This window comes from Urocitellus parryii, unplaced genomic scaffold (assembly GCF_045843805.1).
Source record: "Urocitellus parryii isolate mUroPar1 unplaced genomic scaffold, mUroPar1.hap1 Scaffold_233, whole genome shotgun sequence".
Taxonomy (NCBI): domain Eukaryota; kingdom Metazoa; phylum Chordata; class Mammalia; order Rodentia; family Sciuridae; genus Urocitellus; species Urocitellus parryii.
In genome coordinates this window covers 158,500-185,596 of record NW_027552390.1, presented here as the reverse complement: position 1 = coordinate 185,596, position 27,097 = coordinate 158,500, and positions in this window count along the sequence as shown.

The window sequence follows — 27,097 nt, the reverse complement described above, 5'->3', positions numbered from 1 at the left end:
GAGACTCATAGGTCTTGAGAAAGAAGTGGAGATACAGTGGCATAGAAAACTTATTTAATTAAATAATAGCAGAAATTTTTCCTAATTTTGGGAATTAAATTGACATGTAGGTACTGCAGATATTTAGAACTTCAGACAGAACCAGAAAAGCTTTCTCTATGAAAAATTATTATTAAAATGCAAACAATTCAGAACAACAAAAGGTATTTTAAAAGCTATGAGTGAAACATCAAGTCAGCTATAAAGGGAAACCCAACAGAAAAAAAAAAACTTAAGAGAAATTCTAAAGGCCAGGATGGTATAGAATTATGTATTTTGAGCCCTGAAAGAAAAGAATAAACAACAGAAAATACTACCAGCATAATAACTACCAACATTATTATTTATATCAAAGTTGTCCTTCAGAATAGAAGAAATAAAACTATCCAAGATATAATGAACTGAAATAATCCATATGCACTAAGCCAGAATTACATTCAATAGTTGATACAATTACATACAATACTTAATCCTGTACACAGAAGAACAAGATGAAAGTAACTATGGGAAAGAATAAATCTCATTAGAAAAGTAGATAAACAAATAAGGATTATGAATAAATCAAAATTTAAAAATAAAACAAATGACAGGAAGATATATTTATCTATCTATATAGATCTATTTATCTATATAGGTTGGTCTATCTATCTATTGATAAATCAATCTATCTATATTAACAACACTGAATACAAATGGTCTTAATTCCCCAATTAAAAGACTGACTGGAAGACTTCAGTTAAAAAACAAGATCCAAGTATATGTTGCCTATAAGAAACATACCTGTCAAAGAAATTCACAGATTGAAAGTGAAAGGATGGAAAAACAAATGCACATGGAATCTGAAAGCATTCAGGAGTAGCTATTTTCATATCTTAAAAAGCAGAGTTCAAGACAGAATTAATCAGAAGAGACAAAGAAAGCCAGTACATATTGGTAGAAAGAACAATCCACAAGAAAATATAATGATTGTAAATAAATATTCCCTGATTCTTGATGTTCCCAAAACATTAGAAAACATATAGAAAACATTCCATGATATAAGGAACAAATAGGCCCCAATATAATAATAGTGGGTTCAGTATGCCACTCTCACAGACCCCCTTCAATCAACAAAGTTATTAGAGTTGAGCTATACTTTAGATAAAATGGACATTAGAGAAATCTACAGAATATTTCGTACAACAAGAGTTGAATATACTTTCTTTTCAAGTGTTCTTGGAACTTTCTCCAAAATATATCATATATTAGGACACTAAGCAAGTATTAGCAAAACAAACAAACAACTTGAAATAATTCCTTGCAACTTACTGAATGCTAATGGAATAAAACTAGAAATCATCAGCAAGAAAATCTTGGCACACTATACAAACACATGGAATTGAACAACACACTTTTATTTATTTTTTTTATGTGTTGTTTTTAGATATACACAATAGTAGGGTCTATTTTGACATATTATACACACATGAAGTGAAACCCATTCCAATTTGGATCCCATTCTTGTGGTTGTACATACTGTGGAATTACACTGGTCATATATTCATATATGAGCACAGAAGAGTTATGTCTGATTCATTCTACTGCCTTTCCTATTCCCATCTCTCCTCCTTTACCTTCATTCACATTTGTCTAATCCAATGAACTTCTATACTTCCCCTCTCAACCCTCCCTACACAGTTTTTAAAATACATATTTTAGTTATACATGGACACAATATCTTTATTTTATTTATTTATTTTTATATGGTGCTAAGGATTGAACCCAGTGCCTTACCCATGTGAGGCAAGTGTTCTGCCACTAGGCCACAATCCCAGCCCTTCCTACACACTTTTAGATAGGGGATCATTAAAGAAAAAGGGGAGAAATTAAGAAATTCTTAGGCTCATACAAGAATTGAAACACAACATATCAGAATCTATGGGATATAGCAAAGGCAATTCTAAGAGGGAAGTGTTTACCTAAAAAAATAAGAGAAGTTCAAAATAAATAACCTAATGTTGCATAACAAGGTCTTAAGAAAGTAAGAATAAACCAAGTCCAAAACCAATAGAAGGGAAGAATAAAAATCAGAGCTGAAATTAACTAAATAGCAAATAAAAGAACAAAAGATCTTAATAAAATGGCCACATTACCAAAGATAAATGAAATAAAGAGTTGATTCTTTGTAAAGATAAACAAAATTGAAAAAATCCCTAGCCAAATTAACCAAAAGAAACTGAGACATAAATTAATAAAATTAGAGATGAAAAAAGAGATATTACAATAGACAACATTGAAATCCAGAAGATCATTGGGGATTATTTTGGAAACAGTTTCCAACAAATTAAAAAATCCAGAAGAAATGGATAAATTTCTAGACCTGTATAACCTGATGAAATTGAATCAGAATATAGAAAACCTAAGCAGACCAATAACAAGCAACAAGATTAAAAAAGTAATAAAAAGCCCATAAACAAAGAAAAACCCAGGATCAGAAAGAGTCGTAAGTGAATTTTGCAAATTCTTTAAGGAAGAACTTATACCAATGCTCTTCAAATAATTCCATGAAATAGAATACAAGGAATGCTTCCAAATTCATTCTACAAAGTCCACATTATCCCAATTTCAAAATATGACAAGGACACATCAAGAAAAATACATGCTAATATCCTCAAAGAACATTCATGCAAATGTCCTTAATAGAATACTTGCAAACTGAATTCAACAATACATTTAAAAGATCATAAACTATGATCAATTGGGTTTCATAGAGATGCAAAAATAGTTCAACATGTATAAATAAAAAATAGATCAAATGAAGAAAACTACAGGATTATCTCAGTGGATGTAGAAAAAAGCATTTTGACAAAATTCCACATTTCTTCATTATGAAAACCTTAAAGAAACTAGTGATAGGAGGAACTTAAGATGAAAAGGCTATATGACAAACTCAAGCCAACATCGTACTGTATGGGAAAAGTAATTTTTCCAGAACCAATAAAATCAATTTCTCCAAAATAAAGAAAGAGACGAGGATGTTCAATTTAGCCCTTAAAATTTTAGAGCAATTAAGCAAAAGAAGAAAACAACAGAAATACAAGTATAAAGGTGGTCAAACTATTCCTATTTGCAGATGATATACTCTTTCATTTAGAGGGCCCTGAAAACTACACCAGAGACTTTTAGAGCAGTTAAGTAAAATCAGAAAAGTGGCAGGATACAAAAGCAACATCCACAAGTCAATAGCTTTTCCAGGCACCAATAATGAATCCACAAAGAAAGAAATCAGGAAAACAGTTAATGAAAACAGCTAATGAATAATTAAGTATAATTATAATATACCAATATAAAATATAAAAAAGAATGCTTCATATATGAAATCATACAATAAAATATAAAATGAAATACCCATGAATAAAGCTAAACATGGAGGTGAAAGACCTCTTTAGAAAAAATGACAGAACACTGAAAAAATAAACTGAAGACACAAAAAGATAGAAAGACTTCCCATGTTCATGGAAAGACAGAATTTATCTTAATAAAATGGCCATATTACCAAAAGGAATCCTCAAATTCAATGCAATCTTCATCAAAACACCAATAATATTCTTCACACAACTAGAAAAAACAATTCTAAAATTCATATGAAAGAACAAAACACCAGAATCACCAAAGCAATACTAAGCAAAAAACAAAAGCAAAGCTGGAGTCATGAGTGTACCCAATTTCAAATTGTTACAGAGCCATAGTAACAAAAAGAGCATGATACCAGCATATAAACCAAGATCAGTGAAATAGAATAGATGACACAGAGACAAGTCCACAAAGAGTCATTTGACAGAGGTGCCAAAAATGTACATCAAAGTCAGCCTTCTTAACAAATGGTGCTTGAAAACTGAATGTGCATATGTAGAAGAATAAAACTTGATCCCAATGTCTTACCCTGCACAAAATTCAACTTAAAACTGATCAGAGATCTAGGTATAACATGGAAACTTTGCAACTACTAGAAGAAAATGTAGGGAAACTTTTCAACATATAGTTATAGGCAACAAGTCCTGAATAGGACACCTATAGCTTAGGAAATAAAATTTAGGATCCATGGATATTAATAGAATCCCCTAAGCACATCTCTCCACAGACACCTGCCTACATTTATTCATTGCTGACTTTCAATGAATACAATAGGTTATCTAGAAATAGTGTACTATGCAAACTCCTTAGAAACTGACTACAGAAAAAATTCAAATGAAGATATACATAATATTATAGAAATGATTTTATTTTATAATGCTTCATTTAAATAAGTGTATCAGCTACTCAAGAGAAGACATGATTATCTTCAATCCTAACCTGTTTTGGAAATTAGAGGGCTTGAAGTCCAATAAAATTGATGTTTTCTGAGATTTTCTTTGTAATTTGCAAGAAAATTTCATTCTCATATTTCAAAATCTTCCATACTTCTCAACAATCTCAAGAAAAGACATGAATCATATTGTAAAGAAGATGACATTTGATTGGTCTACACATATCATATAGTTTTTGGTGGGGAACAAGTTTTTGCTCTTGATGCTAATTTGTTTGGGGGTATTTCCCTGTATATTTAAGAATGATCACTTCTAACAAAGAGAATGACAGCAGGGTTTGACAGAGCAAGGTGTCATAGATGACAGCATGTCCTTTCTGGCTTTAGTGCACTGAACTTGCCCTGACTCATTTAGTCGAGTACAGTCCCTAATGCTATTTTCCCTTATTGCCATTTTGAGGCACTGCTTAGGAAAATGGCCGGGATCTGTGCTTTTATGGCACATGACTGGCTTGAGTGATTTAGTCAATAGCTTTGATTTTCAATATATCATAAAGGCCAATCTCCAAAAACTTGAGGCAGTGAGAAATTTTTCTTAGAGTTTGGCCCATGTAATCTCTGTAGGACTGAAATATTATTTTCTGAAATTGTACAGTCTGGCTGTAAGTTGCATCTTAAGTCTCTCAAAATAAAATAAAGAAACAACGAATATCAAAATATACATAAATGTATATATATCCTTCTTTTGGATACAGGAGTTCTTTGTTTTTTCATATGCAGAAATAAATCAGATGATGGTTACCTTCTACTTTATTTCCACATACCACCTTCTCTTTCTGCTTTAGTGCCAAATTCCAACCAGCTGATCCTGTTATTCTCATACCTTCTCTTTCAAATTCCTACTGTATGGGCTGGGGTTGTAGCTCAGCGGTAGAGTGCTTACCTCGAACGCATGCATGAGGCACTGGATTTGATCCTCAGCATCACATTACAAATAAATAAATAAAGATACTGTGTCCAAATAAAAGGAGTTTAAAAAAATTCCTAATCTAGCATTATGCTGCCCCAAATATATCCATATAATAAAGAATCTACAGATCCCTTTAATATAGGGGTCAATGAAACATATTCAGTGGAATATGCAGATGCTGTAGAATTATTGATTCTTATACTTCCCACCAGGACAGACATTATTGGAATGTGTTCAGGTTCTTAATTTCATTATAAGAAAACTTAACTTTGGCCTCCTGGAGTTAATTTACTATGTGTATTTTTTCCATCAAGGAAAATATTATTGACCTATTATAAGTGTTTGGATAAATTGATTGGCAGGTTTCAACCAAATCGCCTTTTCTATTTTTTATTGGCAAAACACCACACAAGGCTCAGAAAAACAGATACAAAATAAGATTTCAGAAATGAAGTTTTGTTTTACACACCCTGTGTGATGGTCTGTGGCCTTAGTCGTGGAGAGAAAATAATTTTCAAAGTTAAGGTTTGGGTTCTGGATGTGCTCAGAATTGACTCAACCTGTACATTACATGACCTCTCTAAGTATCATTTTCTTCAAATTTTGTGAGTATCAGAGGACAGAGCATTCAACAACATTCAAAGCAGTGCTTGCATATCTTTTCCTTCTGTCAACTAAATATAAATAGAAACCACTCCAAAGGTGATATAAAAGCCTCTTTCATGAGTTTTACATTACATGTTAATTATATGTTTGGGGAAAATCATAGAGGTTAGTTTAAGTGCAATACCGGTTATAAATTTTTAGTCCTCAGATATATTTAAGCTCTTCCAGGAACATTCTGAGCTAATATGTACAAGTAACATAATAGAAACCAAATTCCACCACGCTTCCTCCACAATTAACTCTGTTCCACTTTCACGAGGTTTGCTATTGTTGAATGCCATCATCACTTCCCAGTTTTTCCAGGCTAGCGAGCACTAGTTCATCTGCAATCTCTTCCTTCTCTATGGCCAATAGGTCTCTAAATCACATTAATCCTGCTTCCAAAATATTTCTCACACTTGTTTTCTTCTTTCTCCATCTCTGTCCCTGTCTGGTGATTTCTTGCATGTATTATTGCATTGCCTCCTTAAAACCCCAGTGGCTTATCTCTGCAGTCTAATTATTCATTACATTGCACAATCTAATCACCTCTTTGTGCTGTCCCTAAACCCACCAGCTTTCTCTCTTTCTTTTTCTGCCTCCTTATAATCTAACCTGAAAACTAAACTGCTCTTTCTTTCGTTTCCTCAAAATGCTGTTGATATTTCAACTTTTTCCGTTTTTCAAAACAAAATGCAAATGCTTGGGCAGAATGCACAGACCTCCAGTGATCTTGTCTTTTCCTCTCCTTCTTTGTGTCTCACCATTCAGACCCAACTCCAGACACATTGTTCCAGCAAGCCTGACTGACTTACAGTTCCTCAGCCACGTCCTGTCTCTTTCTGATATTTCACTGTTAAATGTGTCCTTTTTTTCCTGTTATTTTCTACTCCTTTTTCAGGACTTAACTCAGATACGGAAAGCCTTCCAAATAATCTTTTAGTTTCTATACTCATTCATTCTGCCATATTATTTATTCCACTTCATTAAAATAGTTTAATTATTTATTTCTACTATTTTATTCTCAGCTCTAAGAAATTTTTAGAAGTTCTCAAAGGCAGGTCCATATGCCAAAAGTTAAATAACTGAAAACTAATTGTTGAAAGCCAATTAACCCCTTGATGAATTGATGAACTATGAATTGGCTTAGTTCTTAAGCTTCTTGTGGACAAGGCCAAATATAATCAATTCTGTATCCATAATTCCTAGTTTAGTGCCCAGCTGAATGGCTATTTAATATATGGTCTCTCCAGTAGAATTTAATCACTACTCTTCTTATGTTCCAACATCAGTTATTTTCTTTTTCATTTCAGTACCACTTTCCAACAGTGCCAGTTTAGAAGCAGGGTCAGTGTTATGAAGGAATAATAAAAACATTTTGGAAATCAAGTAGGAGATTCTCTGCCTGTAATCCCAGCAACTTGGGAGGCTGAAGCAGGAGGATTGGAAGTTAAAGGCTAGCTTCAGCAATTTAGCAAGGCTCTAAGCAAGTTAGCGAGACCCTGTCTCAAAATTAAAAAAAAAAAATTTAAAAAGGGCTGGGAATATGGCTCAGGGGTTAAGTACACTTTGGTTTAATCTCTAGTACCAAAAACGAACACAAGCAAACAAACAAACAAACAAACAACAACAACAACAACAACAAACTGAGGCAGTTTCTGTATCTCTTCTTTTTATATGATTCTCACTTCAGCCCATATAAATTGCAATTCCTAAAAATCCTAAAGCCCAGGAGGACTTTCTGAGATCTTTTGTGTGGTTACCATTTCTGGAAAAAAACATTGCCCTGTCGTCCCTATGTTGGGCAGGTTTTTCCCACTCTATCCTCCATCTAGGGTTCTGACAAAATACAGTCCAGAGAAAGCAAAATAATCAGTTTCAAAATATGGAAAAATAACCAAAGATAATAATGAGAAAATGGAGAAATGTTAGAACATCTTTAAAGGAACAATATCAACACAGAAAAACTGTTCTGACTAAAAGAATGTTTGTAATCTAAAGATTATTTACAATGTTCATTGCACAGAATGTTATAGAGCTACCTAAATGCTATAATTGTATCAGATTTTCATCATGACTGTCTTCTAAGATGACAATATGATATTTACTCTTTAGCATCATTAAGACAGTTTAATAAAATTAGTGTTTAAAAATCCAAAGTGTTCCATCTAAAGCAGAGATGATATGCTATAACAAGTGTTTTTAAAGATGACCCACAGGGAATGTCACAGATGAATAAGTTTTGTACAGTTACTTGTTGATTCATTATTTTACTGTCCTTTTTTTGTCCAACAAAGAAAATCCTGGATCATTTATTTAATGTGTGATGGGAACTTTCACTTCCAGCTAGAGAAATCAGAGAAGACCACTGCAGGAGGTAGTAATGAGTTTCAAACTTAGAAGGACAACACAAATTTCAACAGGTGTGTATGTTAAAAGCATGTTATGCAAGAGATATTCAAATGCACAATGCCCAGAAATTGAAAGGCCAATTTGGGGAGTGACTATATACATATCTTCGGTGCATATCGGTGAAGAGAAACAGGAAGATATCTGCAATAAAATTATAAAGGCCTTTGTGTGTGAAGTTGAGCCATTTGGATTGGTCTTGGTAGGTAAAGAAAGGGCTGATATGAAGAATCTTGTTGACTAAGTGAGTAGAGTTGATCAGTTATATTCTTAAGCTGATGAACCAAAAAGCACATGGATATTATTCTACTGCTATAAAAGTTGTCACACACTTTAGTATCCTAAAACAACATAAATTCATTGTCGTGTAATTTTGTAAGTCAGAGTCTGATGGAGGGCTCATTGGACTAAAAGCAAAGTGACAGCAGGGTTGTGTTCCTTTTTGGAGGCTGTGGAGGAGGATCTGTTTCCTTGAATTTTCTGGTACTAGAGGCTGTCTACATTCCTTGTTTAATGATCACCTTCCTCCATTTTTAAAGCCAGCAATGTTGTAATTTTCTGATTTTCTTTGGGTTTTTATTTACATTTCTCTTTGATCATATGAGGAAAGGTTCTCCAATTTTAAGAAATTATGATTAGGTTGAGCCCACTCTAATAATCCCTAACCACCTCATTTCAAGATTCTTAATCATAAGCATATCTTTTGCCATCACAGTGAGAAACATAGGTTTTGGTGGTTAGGACTGGGAGATCTTGGGGGCCATTATTCTGCCTTCCACAATGGAGATAGATGGAAATTAGGTGGAGATGTGTCTTGAGCAACTAATGTTGTGGCTTCTGATCTGGTCAAATTAATAGGCAGTATAGAATTGAGCAGGGGCAGAGATAGTGAGAATGTAAATAGGAGGTTCATGCAAGGTTGGTGATATAAAGGAATAAGAAACTAAGTGAAAGTTTCTGTATATTGAAAATTGATACGAATAGAAATAGGAGTGTCAGGACAAGGACAAGAGTTGGAAAGAAAAATTGCAAACTCATTTTCAGTTTGTTGAGATTGATGTGCCAATGAGTTAGACAAAATATTCAACAGGCAGTTGAAACATGCATCTGAATCTTGGGAGACAGTTTGAAGCCTAGAAATATTATTGTAAAGATATATTGATAAATGTGTCCAAGGATTAAATCTGCTCCAGATGGTTTATCAACTTAGATAAAACATCCTTGCATAATTGTTGTTATAAAAATACAGAAACCTGTTGCATCTTATCAAATCAACACAATTAATGGGGCAAAACTGGTAGCCCCATTTTTAATTCTAACTTATAATGTATAATCATTCTATATTTTAAGTGTTTATATTGAAATGTAAAAGTAGGATTTGGCATTTAACAGTTCCCCCTCACTGCATTTTGTTTAGGAGATTTCTTTGGCATTTAAAAAAAATGGCTATATTTATTTAAAAATAATTGTCCAAAATAACAAGGATTGTTATTTCAGGCTAACATCAAAGTATTAAGATTTACTTCTCAAAAATATTAACAGTTGACACAGAATTATCTGCATTTAATTTGGGGGCTGAGCCACCTCTTTCCTGGCCCTTTGCCTGAGTTGTTCTGCCACTAACTACTGATGTTGCAGTGAAGTTAACAAAACATCAGGTTATGTTTTATAGGAAGAATTCTGCACTATTAGGTGTTTTAAAATTTTTTATGGTTTGTTCCCGGGTTTTGGCATCAAAAAAAAATTGTTCAGTAACCATCAAAAGAACAATTAGTAGGCATATTAATGCTAGAAAAAGAATATACTATTTAAAAATGTAACACTAACTTTATAAATATTTTCCTCTGTTTTCAATATTTGGTTACAAGGAGTAACTTTAGGCATTATGTCAGTTAATTCTAACCACAATGAATATTAGGATCCCTATTCTTCATGTGGGGAAACTGAGGGTAAGAAAATTAAATTATAATTTAATTAAAATAATCCAACTAAAATGTGATTTAATTGGTACACAATGCAGATTCTGAGTCTAAAATTATTGCTCTTTACATTGTACTAGAGTTATCTCTCAGTTTTAAGAAGCAGTTTAAAACAATGTGTAGGACAATGCTATTGGTTGTTTGTCTGTTGTCTGTGTTCCTCATAGGAAGGGTAAGATCCTAAGCACCAGGAAATATGACTACAGTGTTTACTACTCTAGTCCCAGGTTTTAGGGGCTTTCCTGTGTGTCAGGTAAAGGTGTTTAGTGTTTGTTTAGTGAATAGTAAATGAATACTTGGGTAGTTGTTATGGTTTGGATGTGAGGTATCCCCCAAAAGCTCACGTGTGAAACAATGCAAGAAAGTTTTGAGGAGAAATGATTTGGTTATACCCTTAACCTACTCAGTGAATTAATCTCCAGTGGGAATAACTGAGTGGTAACTGAAGTGATAGGGTATGGCTGGAGGAGGTGGGAATTGGGGTGTGCCTTTGGGGTATATATTTATATCTGGCAAATGAAGCCCTTTATCTCTGCTTTTTGATCATTATGTGAGCTACTTCCCTCTTCCATACTCTTCCTCCATAACGTTCTGCCTCACCTCAAGCCCTGTGAAATGGAGCCAGCCTTCTATGGACTAAGACCTCTGAAACCATGAGCCTTCAAATAAACCTTTCCTCCTCTACAATTGTTCTGCTCGGATCTTTTAGTCACAGCAGCGAAAAAAGCTAATACAGTAGTGAACATTCATTCTTTCAGGTATAGGACAGTTTCAAAGCAGGCCTTTAGATGCTATTATGTACATGGTGACTGTATCAGGAGACAGTTGGCAGAAAGCTCACAAACTAGGGTTAAACTCATAATGAGTGAGAGGCCCTGCATAGTATTCTATAACGTGTTTGATGACAGTCAAAGAATTTTGACATGTTAGCATTGCACAGCTAAAGAAATGAGGGTCAGATGCCTTAAAGAACTAAAGCAAATTGCAGGGGATAGAAAAATTGGAAGACAAACTCGGGTCTTCTAAGGTTAGTGAAGGGTTCTGGGATATGTTGGCATCTCTGAAGTAGAGAATCAAGTCTTTGTTTTTCCATTTAAATTCATAGTATCTTTTATTTTTTTAATTTTTCTTTTACATGACAATAGAATGCAATTTTACATATTCTCATGGTCATACATAATGTGGAGTTATGCTGGTTGTGTATTCATGTATGAATGTAGGAGAGTAATGTTCAATTAATTCTGCTGTCTTTCCTATTCTAATAGTTATCTTTGTGTCATACTTTGTATAATATTTTGTATGAATGGTATGGCTGGGCAGGGTCATAGTCAGCAAGAATGGTTGCAAAAGCGCTTGGAAAATTTACCTTTAGTTGCACAAATTCCTAATCATAAGTTTTATCACTTAGATTTCCAAGAGCCTCTTGAAGATTTTTATTCTCTCCTGTGTGTCTGATTTTTTAAGTCTTCAGCTTCCTTAACTATTTCCTTTATATAACTTTAGGACCTCACTGGAATTTCTCATTAACAGTAAATTGTTCTAATGATGATAATTTGAAAGAAATAGTGATGATTTTAAAATAATTGGAAAATTATAAACTAAAAATTAGGTTTCAAATTCACTGATCCTAAATCTTTAACATGTGTTTGTAAGCTTGCATGGTAAGTGCATGTTTTCTACATTATTTTGTGCCAGCTACAGAATGAATAAACATCCAAGAAAAAGAAGGCATTATTTTGTAATTTTAAATATTACTTGTTACACAAATTAATAAATAGCTATTTATTTGATTTCCTGAAAGAAATAAACACAGCATGTTACTAAATATTAATATTTCTTAAGAAGGAAATTATTAATATTTCTCAGAAGAGGAAACTGTTCTAATACTGGTCTTTTAATTTTTTTTCTTATAAGTCATTTTTACATTAAATTAAACATTACTGTTCCTTGAAAACTGACTCTTGTGGTCTTTAAAAATAGGTACTATTAAAATATGAATCGCCTGTGACAAGGATTGGGAGAGCCAAAGGAAGACTTGTAATCTGGCATTATCTATTGATCCATTTTCCAAAGTGTAAAAATAGAGAAAATAATAAATAAGAGAAGCCAAGGATCTAAGTTGACTAAGTAGAAATAAGTGAAAGCAATCCAAAGACTGACTGGAGATTAACATCAGTTATCAAGTGTTGACTTCTTACACAAGTTTTGCTGGGCTGCTAGAGGCTGAAATACCCCAAGAAGAAATTGCTGTGTTTACGTTCAATGGTGGTCCTCCTAACTAATAAGAAATTCTATATTACTGTGCCTGTATAACTTGCAATTTATAATCTTCAAGGAAACTGGTTATAAATGTTATTACACTAGGAAGATGCAGCTCTTCCTAGCTCTTTAGACATGTTTTAAAACAGTAAATTTAAAAGACTCTACAGGAAACCTTAGTTAAGTAAAGACTGACAAAATAGATTGAGAAAACTAATTTGATGTAGTACTAAAAGTAAACTTGACAACTTAAGAAAGATATGGAGGTGGTTTCTGCATCCACTATTATAGGCTAATCTATACTGGAATTCTGAACTGGTTACAATTTTTACCAACCAGGAATTTTGGGTAGTGTCAGTAGACATTTTTTTTGTTGTTGTTGCTGATGGTAAAAGACTGGAGATATTGCTGAATATCCTACAATACACAGGACATCCTTCCTGTACAACACAGGATTATCCAGCTCAAAATATCAATTATGTGATGTTGAGTAACTCTGGTCTATACTAACCAGAGAGCTGGACAAGAGTCTCTCTGTCTTTCCCTCCTTTCCTCCCTTCTTCATTTTAAAAACAATATTATCTTTTGTCCAAATGAAGTATTTCTTGAAATGTAAAGGATACCTATCTGTTCTGGAGTCTTGGCATTCCACTAGCTCTTCTTCCCATTACCATTTGAGATGGACCCTAATTCTTAAGCATAGCTGAAGAATGCAATTTAAAAAATTATTGCTCTTGGACACGTGTGGCACCATTCTACCCCTCCCCCTAAAATAATGACAAGAGGAGGAGGGGTTCCTTGTCATGGTACATGTACCTCATGAGTTCCAATATTCTTGGCCAATATTCTTGGGTTAAAGTGCTTGGTAGGAATACAGCTTTCCTTATATCCATCATGGGCAGAGGAGAAAATCCTACCTCAGCTAAGAAGAGTTGCAGTAATATAAATGATTTCTAAGGACAGTTGTAAAACAGCTGTGGTTGAAGAATAGATATGAATAGAGAATTCAAGGAATCCAAGGGAGGAGGAATGGGAACAATGGAAATTTCACCAGCTTCTCTGGTAGCATACACAATGTCTAGGTAGACTGTATTTCAGACCTAATTTATTTAAGAAGCTAAAATTGATTGAATACATACTATATGGCAGATATTATTCTTACCATGATTGACTATTGAATATTTATATTCTATTGTGGAAGTTGAAAATGTTAAAGAAAATATAAAAACATCAATATAAAAATATCATTGTGGGGCTGGGGATGTGGCTCAAGTAGTGGCATGAGCGGGGCACTGGGTTCGATCCTCAGCACCACATAAAAATAAAAATAAAAATAAAGATGTTGTGTCCACCGAAAACTAAAAAATAAATTTAAAAAATTTTTCTCGCTCTCTAAAAAAAATCATTGTGTGAATGGTAATAAACTGCAATGAATATGATCTTGCCAGAAAAGATATAAAAACCTACTAAAAGGAAAAAAAAGATTAAAGCACTTGGTGGTGACTGAGCAACAAACAATGATAAAGACACTGGAAATAAACTAAGGAAAATGACACATGATAAATATGAGATCACAAATAAAAAAAAGTGTGTAGTTTGAAAAGTGACTTGGGAAAAAATGAATAGCTATTTGTGAAAAAATATATGAAATCTCTGCACCATTCCTTGTATGAAAATATATCACAAATAGATAAAAATATACTTATGCAAATCATAACAAAAATACCAAAGAATGTTTAAAGTTATCATTTTGGACTGAAATACAAACACTGTTAATAAAGGTACAATTGACTCTGAGAAGGCAGGACAGGTTTGGGGTGAAGTGAGACCTCCAGGGCTCACACTGGAGCAGGTACCCTGAGACTATCGCTTAAAATGCTGGCTTTGAGCAATTCATTCACCTCCTCTGATTCTTGGCCTGGGAGGATGGGGACTCTGCTTTCAATTTCCTATTTTTCAACTGTTTGGATGATTTGCCATGAGAATATAAAAGCAATTTTGGTTAAAAAGAAAAAAAAAATACTTGATAAAATTGAAGAATAGGAAATTCATAGCATAAAAGGATAAAAGGATGGAGGTGATATATAAGCACCTTAAAACTAGATCACAGTAAAACTACCATAAATATTGCTACAAATTGGATTTTAAATTTCAATAGAAAACATACTAAAATAACAAAAACCCAGGACTGTATCTCTAGATAAGTTAATAAATGTTTAAAAAATTGGGAGGGACAATAAGATAGGTACTCACTTAGCAGAAAAATAAAGACAGAAATAAAGTAGGTTAGTATTTTAAATGTCAGAGGGTGGGGAAAAGTTGAAATTTAAAAATTGGAAACAAGGTTCGTTTTATTTAGTGGAAGTGCAATCCATGCTGCAAATGACCACTAAGAATAACAAAAGAAGAGCTTCAAAATCGATCAAGCAAAAATTGTTATGCTTACCAGGATTTTACTTATTTATTTATTTTGCTATGCTGGGGATTTAACCCTGGGTTAGGCAAGTGCTTTACAACTGAGATAAAACCCCAACCCTTACTAGGACTAAAAAAGACTGTTTTGTAGAAAATTCTTCCTTATCTCTAGTAATCTTTGATGGGCCAAAATATGTGCATAGATAAATGCATATGTAAGTGTATATATATGTGTATATATATATATATATATATATATATATATATATATTCATAAAAGAATATACAAAAGGACTTGGATAATATACTAATAATGTTTAAACACATTAAAATATACAATATTCAGTTTTCTTTCAACCCTCTGTGAAAAGTTTTAAATTAAAAATTAAAATCTAGTTGTATATTAAGTTACAAAGAAAATATCAATAAAATCCCACAATTAGAAAGTGTAAATGCCAGACCATTTGACTACAATGCAATAAAAATAGAAATGATGTGCATTTGATTAGATAAAACTAATTAGGATTCTTTGAAAATTAAAAAAAAAAAACCTACTCCAGAAATCTTAGGCTAGGTAAACAGAAATCTACAGGTATGGAAAGTTTATAAGATAGAAAAAATGAGAACAATAATTCCCCAAATTTTGTTGATTGTAGATAAAGCTGTAAAGGAAGGAAAGATTCATGTTAAATGGTTTTATTATTTTAAAAAAGGAGAAATGAAAATAATTACTAATATCAACTCATAGAGTTCGGATAAAATAACAAAACACACCCAAAAAAGGAATGAAGAATGATATGATGAGGAATAAAAATAACAATAAATTTTTAAAAAATCAAATCGCAATTGAAAAATGCAATAATAAACCCTTTAAAGCCAAATCTCTTATAAGTAAATTATGAAGAAGATACGACACAAATTTTAAAAAGAGGAATTAGAAGGGCTGGGACTGTGGCACAGCGGCAGAGCGCTTGCCTAGCATGTGCGGGGTGCTGGGTTCAATCCTCAGCCACATAAAATAAAATAAAGATATTGTTTCCAACTAAAAAGAGGAATTAGAAAACTGATCACAAAAGTATAGACAAAATACATTACAAAATATATTATGTACTATTTTATGAAATATGTTAGAAAATTTCAATGAAGTAGATTATTTTTCTGATAAAAAATTAATTAAAAGCATGGATTTCTTTCAAACAACAAGTAAAAGTTTTTCTTTGAAAAGCTTTAGAGCAATATGTCTTTACTGTTGAGAATTATGTCAAACTTAAAAAAAAATAGATAATTCGAATTCTACATAAAACTTCTGGGATATGGAAAAAGCCAATTAATATTAATTTTTCTAAAGAAATTTGTTAAATATAGCATTTGAAAAGCTATATACTTTAAGAGAAGGAAAACACAAGTCACCTATTGGGGAACATGTTTGTAAAACACATATTTTGTTTAAAACAATTATATTGAAAATATACAAAGCATCTTTTAAAACTCAAAAACAAATAACCCAATTAAAGTAGGTGAAAGATATAAATAGATTCCTCACCAAGAAAGATTTACAGATAGCAAATAAGCCTAGGCAAACATGCTCAATGTCATATGTCTTTAGTACATTGCAAAATAAAACAACAGTGAGATATTGCTACCCACTTATTTGGAGGGCTCAAATTCAAAACACCAACAACACTAAACGCTGACCAGGATGTAGAGCAAAAGGAACTCACATTCTTTGCTGGTGGGATCAGGAAATGTGCAATCACTTTCTGAGACAGTTTAGTACTTTCTTACCATATGATCCAGCAAGCATGGTTCTTGGTATTTACCCAAACAAGTTGAAAATTCATGTCCTTACAAAATCCTGTACATGGATGGTTAGAGCAATTATATTCATAATGATCAAACCTGGAAACAAACAGGATGTCCTTTAATAAGTAAATGGTAAACAGATCATCTAATCCATACAAAAAACATTATTAAGCGATTAAAGAAAAAAAGAGATGAGCTATCAGGCCTTGAAACATCAGGGAGCAAGCAAACTTAAATGCATTGGTAAGTGAAAGTAGTCAGTCTGCAGAGTCCATGTACTATATAATTTTAACCATCTTAAATTCTGAAAAAGGCAAAACTACAGTCAATAAAAAGATCAGTGGTTGCCAGAGGTTTAAGTAGATAGAGGGTTTGGAATGAGTAGGTAAGCAAAGAATTTTTAGGGCAGTAAAACTATTGGGTTGATAGTTGAATAGTGAATTACAAAACAGTACTAATTTGCTAAAATCCATAGAACTGAATAACACAGAGTTATCTGTAATGTAAACTATGAACTTCAGTTAATAATTTTTGAATATTGCTTCATCAATTGTATCAAATATACCACATTAATGTTAGATGTTAACAATAGAGGAATCAGTGGGAGAAGAGGTATGTGGGAGCTCTCTGCTCTAAAAAATAAAGGAGGAGGAGGAGGACCACGACGACAACGACGAGGAGGAGGAGAAAAAAACTACATATGTAGAAAGTACTCCCATAAATAGAATTTCAAAAATCTCAAATCATTGATGAGCAGCCCAATTGATAATTTTTTAAGAAATCATTTAAGAAGCATTGTTACTTGAAATGCATACCCAAATTCACATACATAGCAATATCATATAGCTTAATTTTATTTATAATAGTTTCAATTCATTGGCACAACTTCATTTTGAGGAAAACATGGACATTTTGCCCAAAAGAAATGAAACAGAATTATATTTTCCCCCAAATAAAAATATAAATCAAGATTCAGTATCATAGTTAATGGTATTTTGCAAGGTGTGATGCACAATATTGATTTCAAGAGATTTTACACAGGCTATGCTTGGTTGTCACCCCAACTAATAAAAATTCCTTGAAGACAGGCCTAGAAACACCATCCCCTGAGACATGAAGATGAGCCTTCAGGTATTATGTCTACCATCTGCTCCTGACCATTGTTGATTGATCCAGGAATGGATATTTAACCACAGTGTAGGCAATCAGATTCCTCTCTTGAGAATTTGAAATGTGGGATTGAGGGAGAAACCACAGAGTAGTTGGAGATCAGTTACTTGGCAGCACTTGACAGAGAGGCTTCCAGAATTCTTCTGTAATCTTTCTTTCTCAAGTCTCAGTTATCAGCTCTTTGGATTGCAGTACATTCCTCTTTCTGCTTAAATATGTGATTTTTTTCTTGGCAGATACTTTAAAAAGACTAGCACTCCACAGAGCATGCTTTGGGAAATACTTTCTTGGTGGTATTCCCAATAACCAGTATCATCATCAGATTGAATATGGTTCTGCAAAGTCTTGGATAATGTAATAAGATATGGAAATCAGGCATAATCAGAGGAAAGGGGGAGTAAAAAATTGTCACCACATACAATGTATATTTATAAAATCTTACGGTATCATCTGGAATCCTTTGAATCTATGGTTTGGTAATGAGGACAAGTACAATATAATATTCAAATTCAACTATAATAATATATGATGTACAACACTCTTTTTATATCTGTAATTGGGGTGGGGGAAGGAATTTACTCCACCATAGCAGCAGCAACAGCCAATACCAATAAAACACAAGAGTGCTTAGCTTTTATAAAATTATGAGCTGGTGAATTTATTGAGGGAAGTATTTATTAATTATTGTGCCCTAGGAAGAGTAACTCACTCATGATGGATCCCCATAAATAAGTAGATATTTGCTTTTAATTTCCTTGGGATTAAAATAATGAATAGCTAGTATCTATTATTTAAATCATATTACTCTGGAAGATGTGATGCCATTGAAGACGCTAATCATATATCAGGTGATTTTTACCATTCACTTGCTCTTAGAAAGTTGTATTATAAACAAGACACAAAAAGAGACACCTTATCTAGTCACATTACCTTTATTCTATTGTCACCACCAGTGAAAAGAGGAAGAAAGAGTTGCTGCTTCAGAGATGTGGGGCCTGAGCCAGGCATCTTCTTTCAGCCCTCCCCTGTACCACTTCCAAGCTCCATTGTTTTGTGACAGAATCGCCCACATTTCTGAAGATACCTATTCATCCACAAGGTTATCAAGACTGTTGTAATTATGGAAAATATAATTCCAGTCCAAAATATCATAGCCTAGCCATATTAGATTTTAAATTTTACTGGGGGCTTGCCTCCTGTTTGAAGTTGCTGAGGGCCATTGCCAAATAGGAACTGCTTGCAGAACTTGCCTGGACTATATATCACTTGTATGCATTGTGAACTATCGTTTGGTGCAGCGAATTGTGGTACTGCTGGCATATCTTTGCTGATGGTGTCACCAGTGATGCAATTTTTCCAAAGGAGCTGTCAATTGGCATGGTGTCGTGGCATTTCTGTATCCGCCTCCCTTCTACTAGTGATGGTCTAAAATTTGGGGGCCAACAGAGGTGAGGCAAAGAAACTCACCCCCCCACTGGCACCAAGGCTAAATTTGGGGACCAACCGAGGTGAGGCAAAGAAACTTATAAATATTTAAATGACATCTGATTGTGTTGGAGCCTCATGCAACTTTTTTTTTAAGAGAGAATGAGAGAGGAGAGAGAGAGAGAGAGAGAGAGAGAGAGAGAGAGAGAGAGAGAGAGAATTTTTTAATATTTATTTTTTAGTTCTCGGCAGACACAACATCTTTGTTGGTATGTGGTGCTGAGGATCGAATCCGGGTCGCACGCATGCCAGGCGAGCGCGCTACTGCTTGAGCCACATCCCCAGCCCCTCATGCAACTTTGCTGTGTTTCTCCTTTGCATGAGAGAAGCCTTGTTAGTCCAACTTAAGATGTGATATTTGACTAATCTTGATTCAGTCATAAATCTTATTTGGTAGGGCACAGATTCAGTTTGCCTCATTACTGACAATATTCTTCATCACTTCCTGTAAGTGGTATTTGCTAGCCATTTCTCTTGATCCCTTTAGAATCAATAAGGGTTTGTGGAGAGGTAAATATCCGCTTCCTCATCAATGTTCTATTTATTCATGTGTATGCAACAGTATGGATTCTGAATTCCTATTTGATTCTTGCTGTTATTGTTGCTTTGATGCCCACTATCCCTGATTTGGCCAGTGGGAGCTCCTCCAAACTGGGTTCTGTGTCTTTTTAATAAACCTTCCTTATTTGATGAATACTTCTTTGCTTTCTGGAAAAGTCTGTTCCAGACTCTTGAATTTTCTCTTCCATGAACCTGGAATCAGTTTTTTTCCCCAAGGATCCTGCTTATTTTTAATGGAAAATGCTTCTGACAAACTAAGACACTGATCCTGGGGTGTTGCTGCTGCTGGGCTCTCTCAGTGGGCATGATAGCATGCAGGTGAGGTGTGCACATGCACACACATAATCCATTGTATATATTGAAAATTATGAGATCAAACACATGCAATTGCAATTTAAGCTGTACTCCACTCACAATGCTTGGGATCTGACATCTTGTGCCATTCTACAGCTTCCCCCATGGATACACCCTTCTCATCTCATTTGAACGGACACTGTCTGGGACTCTCCCATTGCCACACACCAAACAGACTCCCACGTTATTTAGCCCTATCTAATTGCCTCAGGAATAAGCTGTTTATAAATAAAAGAGAACTGAATGGGAAGAAGATCCAAATATTAATTTTAATTAAAAAGTGGCCTCTGCATAGTATCTTTTCTTCACGAAAGCTATGTGAAAGGCACATTAGGAAAATATGTTCATTTCTATTGTGATGCTGTCATTTCTCTAAAATCCTCTGGTTTCCTTTAGATTTCACCTCCTCAGCTTCATTGTCCTGGGATTCCTGTTGTCCAGGCACATAAACATATTAAACACTTTCATTCATTTTATGATCATGTCACGGAATATTTCAGATTTTATTTGCTCATTCAGCACTTGCATTAGTGCAGCATTTCCTAGAACTGTCCTCCTACTTGAAATCCCTTATCACTAGCCATTGATTTGGGGAGACAGCACTGCCAGCAGTGCCACACGGCATCATGTTTGGTCTACTAGATTTGGCAATAATGGGACCTGGAACATTTTTGTTTTGGAAAATTTGAGCTACACAATATGTCACCAATTAATGTATCTTTGAAGTGGCAACAAGACTTTCTTTCATGAACTGTTGCAATCTGCCTCAGTGTTCAAGGGGGAAAAAAGAAAAGAAAGAAAAGGAAAAACCCCAAATCACATCAAGAGGCTATCTGTACAATTCAAAGACAGGCAAGATGACAGTTTTCTAATTTCTATATTAGCTTTTATTATTCTAAGGATCAGGACCAAGAATAATTTATCCGATTCTAATTTGCTTCTGATTACAGGATCAATTTAAATTTACCAAACAATTAGTAAACCACCTAAGAAATTGGTGCTTAGGTCTTCCTTCTGGAAATGTGGTTGAAAATGATCGTTTGTATGTAGAGATCTGTCTGCATGGGGATTCTAGTGGAGTTGTCACCTGGTTGAGCCTAAAATACACAACAAATTACACTGTTAGTTCAATCAATAAAATAAGTGGCAGTAAGTGAATTGTCTTTTTGCTTCAAGATTGCAGAAGACAGAACTAAAAAGGCTGTTTCCATGGAGACAGTTCCATGTTTCCTCCCCTGACTCTTTCTCAAGAGCAGTGATAATTCCTATTAGGAGCTTTGTGGCCCAGGGTTGTGACATTACCAAGAACACCTGGATCAGAGCAGTGTCTCAGGCTCACGATGGCCTAGATTCTGTTGAAACCTGTGAGTTATTAACTCTGCAGGAATTCTAGTGAGGGGTTTTACAAATATGTGATTTCAGGACTATAATTCAAAAACAATGCTATCTTAATCTTCATTTTGTGAAATAAAAAATCTCTCAAATGTGGAATGGTAGACCTGTCCATGGTGAGTTTCATGAAGAACTGCTTTCTTATCTTAAAAGCCATTTATCTGCTTCCCTCCCCCATTCAAATTGTAATCTACAAAAAAAGTTTGGTCTCTTTATCTTTATTTGGCATTGTCAATCATATTTACAATATGATTAGCTCCTAGGGAGCTCCTATGGAAATAACTATTTGGTAATGTGGTATTGATAAAGAGAAGAGAGAAGTGTAGGTGAAATTAATTCTTACAGAGGGAAAAAATCCTCTAAAAGAGTTGCATGATATGATAACTGGAAAAATACAAGCCATTGAACCTTTTGTGAATTTAATAATGAAAATATCATGCTACTTATTGTCTCTTCTATTGTAGAAATAAAAGGTAGGAAACTTAGAACTGGAGCTAGAGAGAAACCTTGGTATTGTTTTTTTCCCACATAATTTTAAATTTCTTATACCAGTTGAAAAATTATATTTTGGAAATTTTGAGCTACACATTATGGAGCTCAAAACAATTAAACAATCATGAAAACTATAGTCATTAAAATGGGTACAACAAAAAGAATGAGTTTCTTGACTCACTCACTCAATCTAATGCTATTCATTGAACCAAACATGTTGCCATGTGGCACTGCTGGCAGTGATGTCTCCCCAAATCAATGGATATTGACAAGGGATTTCAAGTAGGAGGATGGGCATAGGAAATGCTGTACTAATGCAAATGCTGAATGAGCAAATAAAATCTGAAATATTTTGTGACATGATCATAAAATGAATGTAAGTGTTTAATATGTTTATGTGCCTGGACAACATGAATCCCATGACAATGAGCCTGAGGAGATGATTCATTTCTTGTGTTATTTTATAAGTTTTTTTTTAAATTATCACGTAATTATTACAATACAAGTGATGTCCTCATACTTCTTCAATCTTGAATTTTCAAGCTTTATTACAGTTCTTTCACTTGTACAAAACTGATAATAGTAAAAAAAATATTATATTCTTGTCTAAGATGCAAATTAATTGTGCCCAGTGAAATGCAAATAATTATTGCCCTTTATAAGGACCTGCTTTGCAACTGTTTGACTTCAATTTTCCTTATCCCTTATATGTACATGTTTTCTACTCTTCTAATATTCTCCTTTGAACTGGTTGTAATATCTTGTGGTTCCTTCTATGATTAATTAAATGATTTTTAAAAATATATTCATGTTGTATCTGTAGAAGAGTTACAATTATGCTGTTTTTAGAAAATTATCTTGTAAACATTTTGGAGTGTCTCCTGCTGATGCCTAGTGGGTTCTTCTGATAGCTAAGTATTCCTGTGGTAGGGTAACGAGGTGCCTCACCGGCCTCTTCCACCATGGCATGTCTTTTCCGAACCTCCAGAGGTAAATTTTCAGTAGTTTATCTAAATACAGTAGTTAATTGAAATCAGGAACTGGATTCAATGAATCTTTTATTAAAAGCTCATTTTTTCCCTAAATAATACAACTGCAGAGCTGCTGAAAACATAGAATCATTCCCTACCAAACCAGTGCTCCAAATGTAATTCCATCTGCCTGGTACTTTGACATTTTAGATCTGGAAAATCACGGGGTGAAAGATGGCAAAGAGCAGGAAAATTTTAGTTCAGAAGTGCAACAGCTTTAGGAAAACAGAATCCAAACCACTGTGACTAATACATTTTTCAGATTTAAGTAGAAATGCTCAGAGGCAAAAGAGAAACAAGAAGCAAGCAGAATTGGTTCTCACGCCAGCTCTTCAGGATTCTGGTATGATGCCCTACAACTATTTTCATAGGTAGATAAGAAGAATAGGTTGTAAATGTATAATTCACTGGCAAGAAAACACTTTGTGAAAATAGCATTTTCTATTGAGATATCAACAACCAAAAAACAGATCTAAGGGTTATACCAACTGTTTCTTGGGCAAGAGTGTACCTGTTTTAAAAAGAAAAAAAAAGTCTAGAGAATTTATTCTATTTCACATCTCTCGACCTTTTCAACCATTCATTTCACAATACTTATAAGTGGCAAATCAAGTTTACACGAATCTGGATTTTGGAAATTTACTGGATATTTATTCACCCAGCCAAATACAGTTCAGTTCTCTTCAAAATATAGTCTACAATTCACCCAACTTTGCTCAGGTGTAACTTGAAACCACATGATGAAAGGGTTGGATAATTGAAATTAAAAGTGTGCAACATAAAAAATAAATTTATTTTTTTAAAAAAGTGTGCAACCTTTGCACAGAAAAAAATACTTTTACTGGCAATAGCTTTATTAAAATATAATGCACATTTATGCAATTCACAAATTTTGAATGTATAATTCCAATTTTATATAATTTCAATGTATAATGCTTTTAGTGCATTCACAGACTTATGCAATCAATTAATATAATCAATTTTGTACAACCCCTCAAAAAAGGTAAAAAATATTAGATTTGTTTTGTATGTCTGTTAGCATGTCTTTTTTTTTTGAGAAATATGTCTTAATAGCCTTTGCCCATTTTTAACTGGGTTATTTTATTATTGAATTGTAGAAGTTTTTCTATATTCTAGAAATACTCTCCTTATTGGCTATATGGTTTTCTAATAATTTTTCTCATTCTGAGTGTCATCTTTTGATTTCTTTGACAGTACCATCTGAAGCACAAAATTTTAAATTTTGATCAAATCCATTTAACCTATATTTTTTTTTCTGATGTTAATACTTTTGGTAATGTATCTAGGAAACCATTGCCAAATCTGAGGTCATGAAGACTTACCTTTGTGTTTTCTTCTAAGAGTTGTATAGTTTTATCTTTTATACTTAATTCCTTGATAAATTCTGAGTTAATTTTCATGTGGGGTACAAAGCTGCATTCTTTTTCCTGTGGCTTTCCAGTTATCCTAGAACTATTTATTAAAAAGATTTCTCTCGTCTTTCAATGGTTTTGATATTCTTATTGGAAATCAGCTGGTCACATCATATGGATTTGTTCTAGACTCTGAAGGTTATTCTGTATATCTATGCCAGTACCACATTGTCGTGATTATTATTGTTTTGTATTAAGTTTGGAAATTGGGGAGCACTAGTCCTCCTACTTTGTTCTACTTTGAAATTGCTATGACTGGTCCATATGTCTCCATCTCTATGCATTTTACCATTCGTACCTATAAAGAAGCCAGCTGGGCTGCTGGTAGGAATGGTGTTGAATCTCTACATCAATTTTAAAAATACAAACAATACTTGTCATTTTAAAAAGATTAAGTCTTCCTATCCATAAGCACAGGATATATTTTTTATATATACAAATATTTACTTTCTCTCAACAATGTGTAGTTTTCCAAGTATTAATTTTGTGCTTCCTTTAACAAAGAAAGCATTTATTCACTGTGATGTTATTCTGAATGAGACTTTCTCAATGTTTTTTGGACTTTTTGTTGCAAGTGTGTAGAAATAGGATTGATTTATAGTTTGATTTTGCATGCCACAATCTGCTGTAGTTGTTGTTCTAATAGTTTTTCCATGGGTTCCTTAGGATTTTCCAGCTGTACAACCAAATCATCTCAAATAGAGAGAGCTTTACTTCTTAGTAATGCTTTAAAAAAAACAATAATTTATAAGACTCTAGCTTTAAATGAAACAGTTAAGTGTATGATATTCAGATGTGAGAAGTTAAAACACTTATCCGGATTTTTTTCATCTTTATGAAAATCTAATTTTTATTATTATCTGATTACCTATGACAAAACATGCCTTTTCTCCCTTCTTTTTGTTTTCTGTTCTTTAATATAAATTGCTTTCACAATTATTTCTACTTTGCTTTCCCACAGTGAAAATGCTACTTTTCTGCTTACGATGTTTAAAAGTATATTATCTAACAAATCATAGAGTCAGTAGTCTTTGATTCGATAAAATAAGACAAATTTCTTTATAAGATCATTTTACATGGCAAAGTACAGAAAAGCATTGTGACATCCCGATGGCAGAAAGTTTGCAGTTATGTAAATAATACCATAGAACATCTGTCTTCAAAGACCAATCAAATCCTTAATGTATATGTGCCCACAGCATAGAATGTAAATACTTGCCATGTATGGCTACTTTTCTCCTCTACATAGAAAACTGCTCTCAAAATCACTTTGTAACACATTAAATTTAAAACAAAATTTAAAAAACATTACCAGCATCTGGTGTAAGTCTGATAGCAAAGTAATAAAAAATTAGTCAAGAATTATATAATGATTCTGGGAGCACCATGAAGATTTCAACATATCTTTCTGTTTCTATCCAACATCCATCTATCAACCACATATGGTTGACTGCATTGGAGTTGTGTTTCTGAGGCATTCATTAAGCAGCTCAACTGATGGGCTAGTGTTTTACCACAGAGGGGACTGAGTGCAGGGGCAACCTCTTGACCTCAGACCATAGCCTCCAGAACCCAGGGCATCCTACATGGAGTATTGCCATTAAGTTTCTCTGTCAAAATATTGTCTCTTTTACTGGGTTTTATCACTGACGAAGAAAGGAAGACAAAAAGAGACCAAAAGAGGTGCTACTCTTAGGAAAATGTTGAGCCTTTCACCAAAATAAATGGATTAGTCAGTGATACAGCTTTAGCTCTCTTTCTAGACAGTTGGCAGTATGTGCTACTATAAAGGAAATGTGTGGAATCATGGGAAAAATGAAGCCATTAGTCTTCTAGCCTGGCATTTCATATTTTTAACAGTTACCCACTCATGCATATTTTTAAGACTAACTTTTTAACTGTTATAAAAACAGTTATTGAATGTATATTAAAATTTGGCATAGTTGATAGCCTAAGTTATCATTAATTCATAATAAGGCAAACCACAAGAATTTTTTTTTGCAAGTGACTTATCCTAACATGCCCAGTTAAATGATACTTAAATACTTCTGATTTTAATCTCAATGATTTTAATCTCAATGAAGCACTGCAACATTCATATTAGTACAGTTAGAAAAATCAATGACTTCCAAACCTATTAACTGGGATGATCTGGATTTAAATGTTAGATCTACAATTCTATGGCTATGTCATACTGGGCAAAGCACAAAATTTCCCGAGTCTGTTATCTTATTTGTAAACTGGGAAAATAAAAGTACCTAACTTAGAATATGTTTTAGAGGTTAAATGAGAAATTAAACAAACAAAATTGAACATAGTGCTTGGTACATAATAATTTTTCAAGTAAATTCTGAATTCTACTTACCTGAAAATAT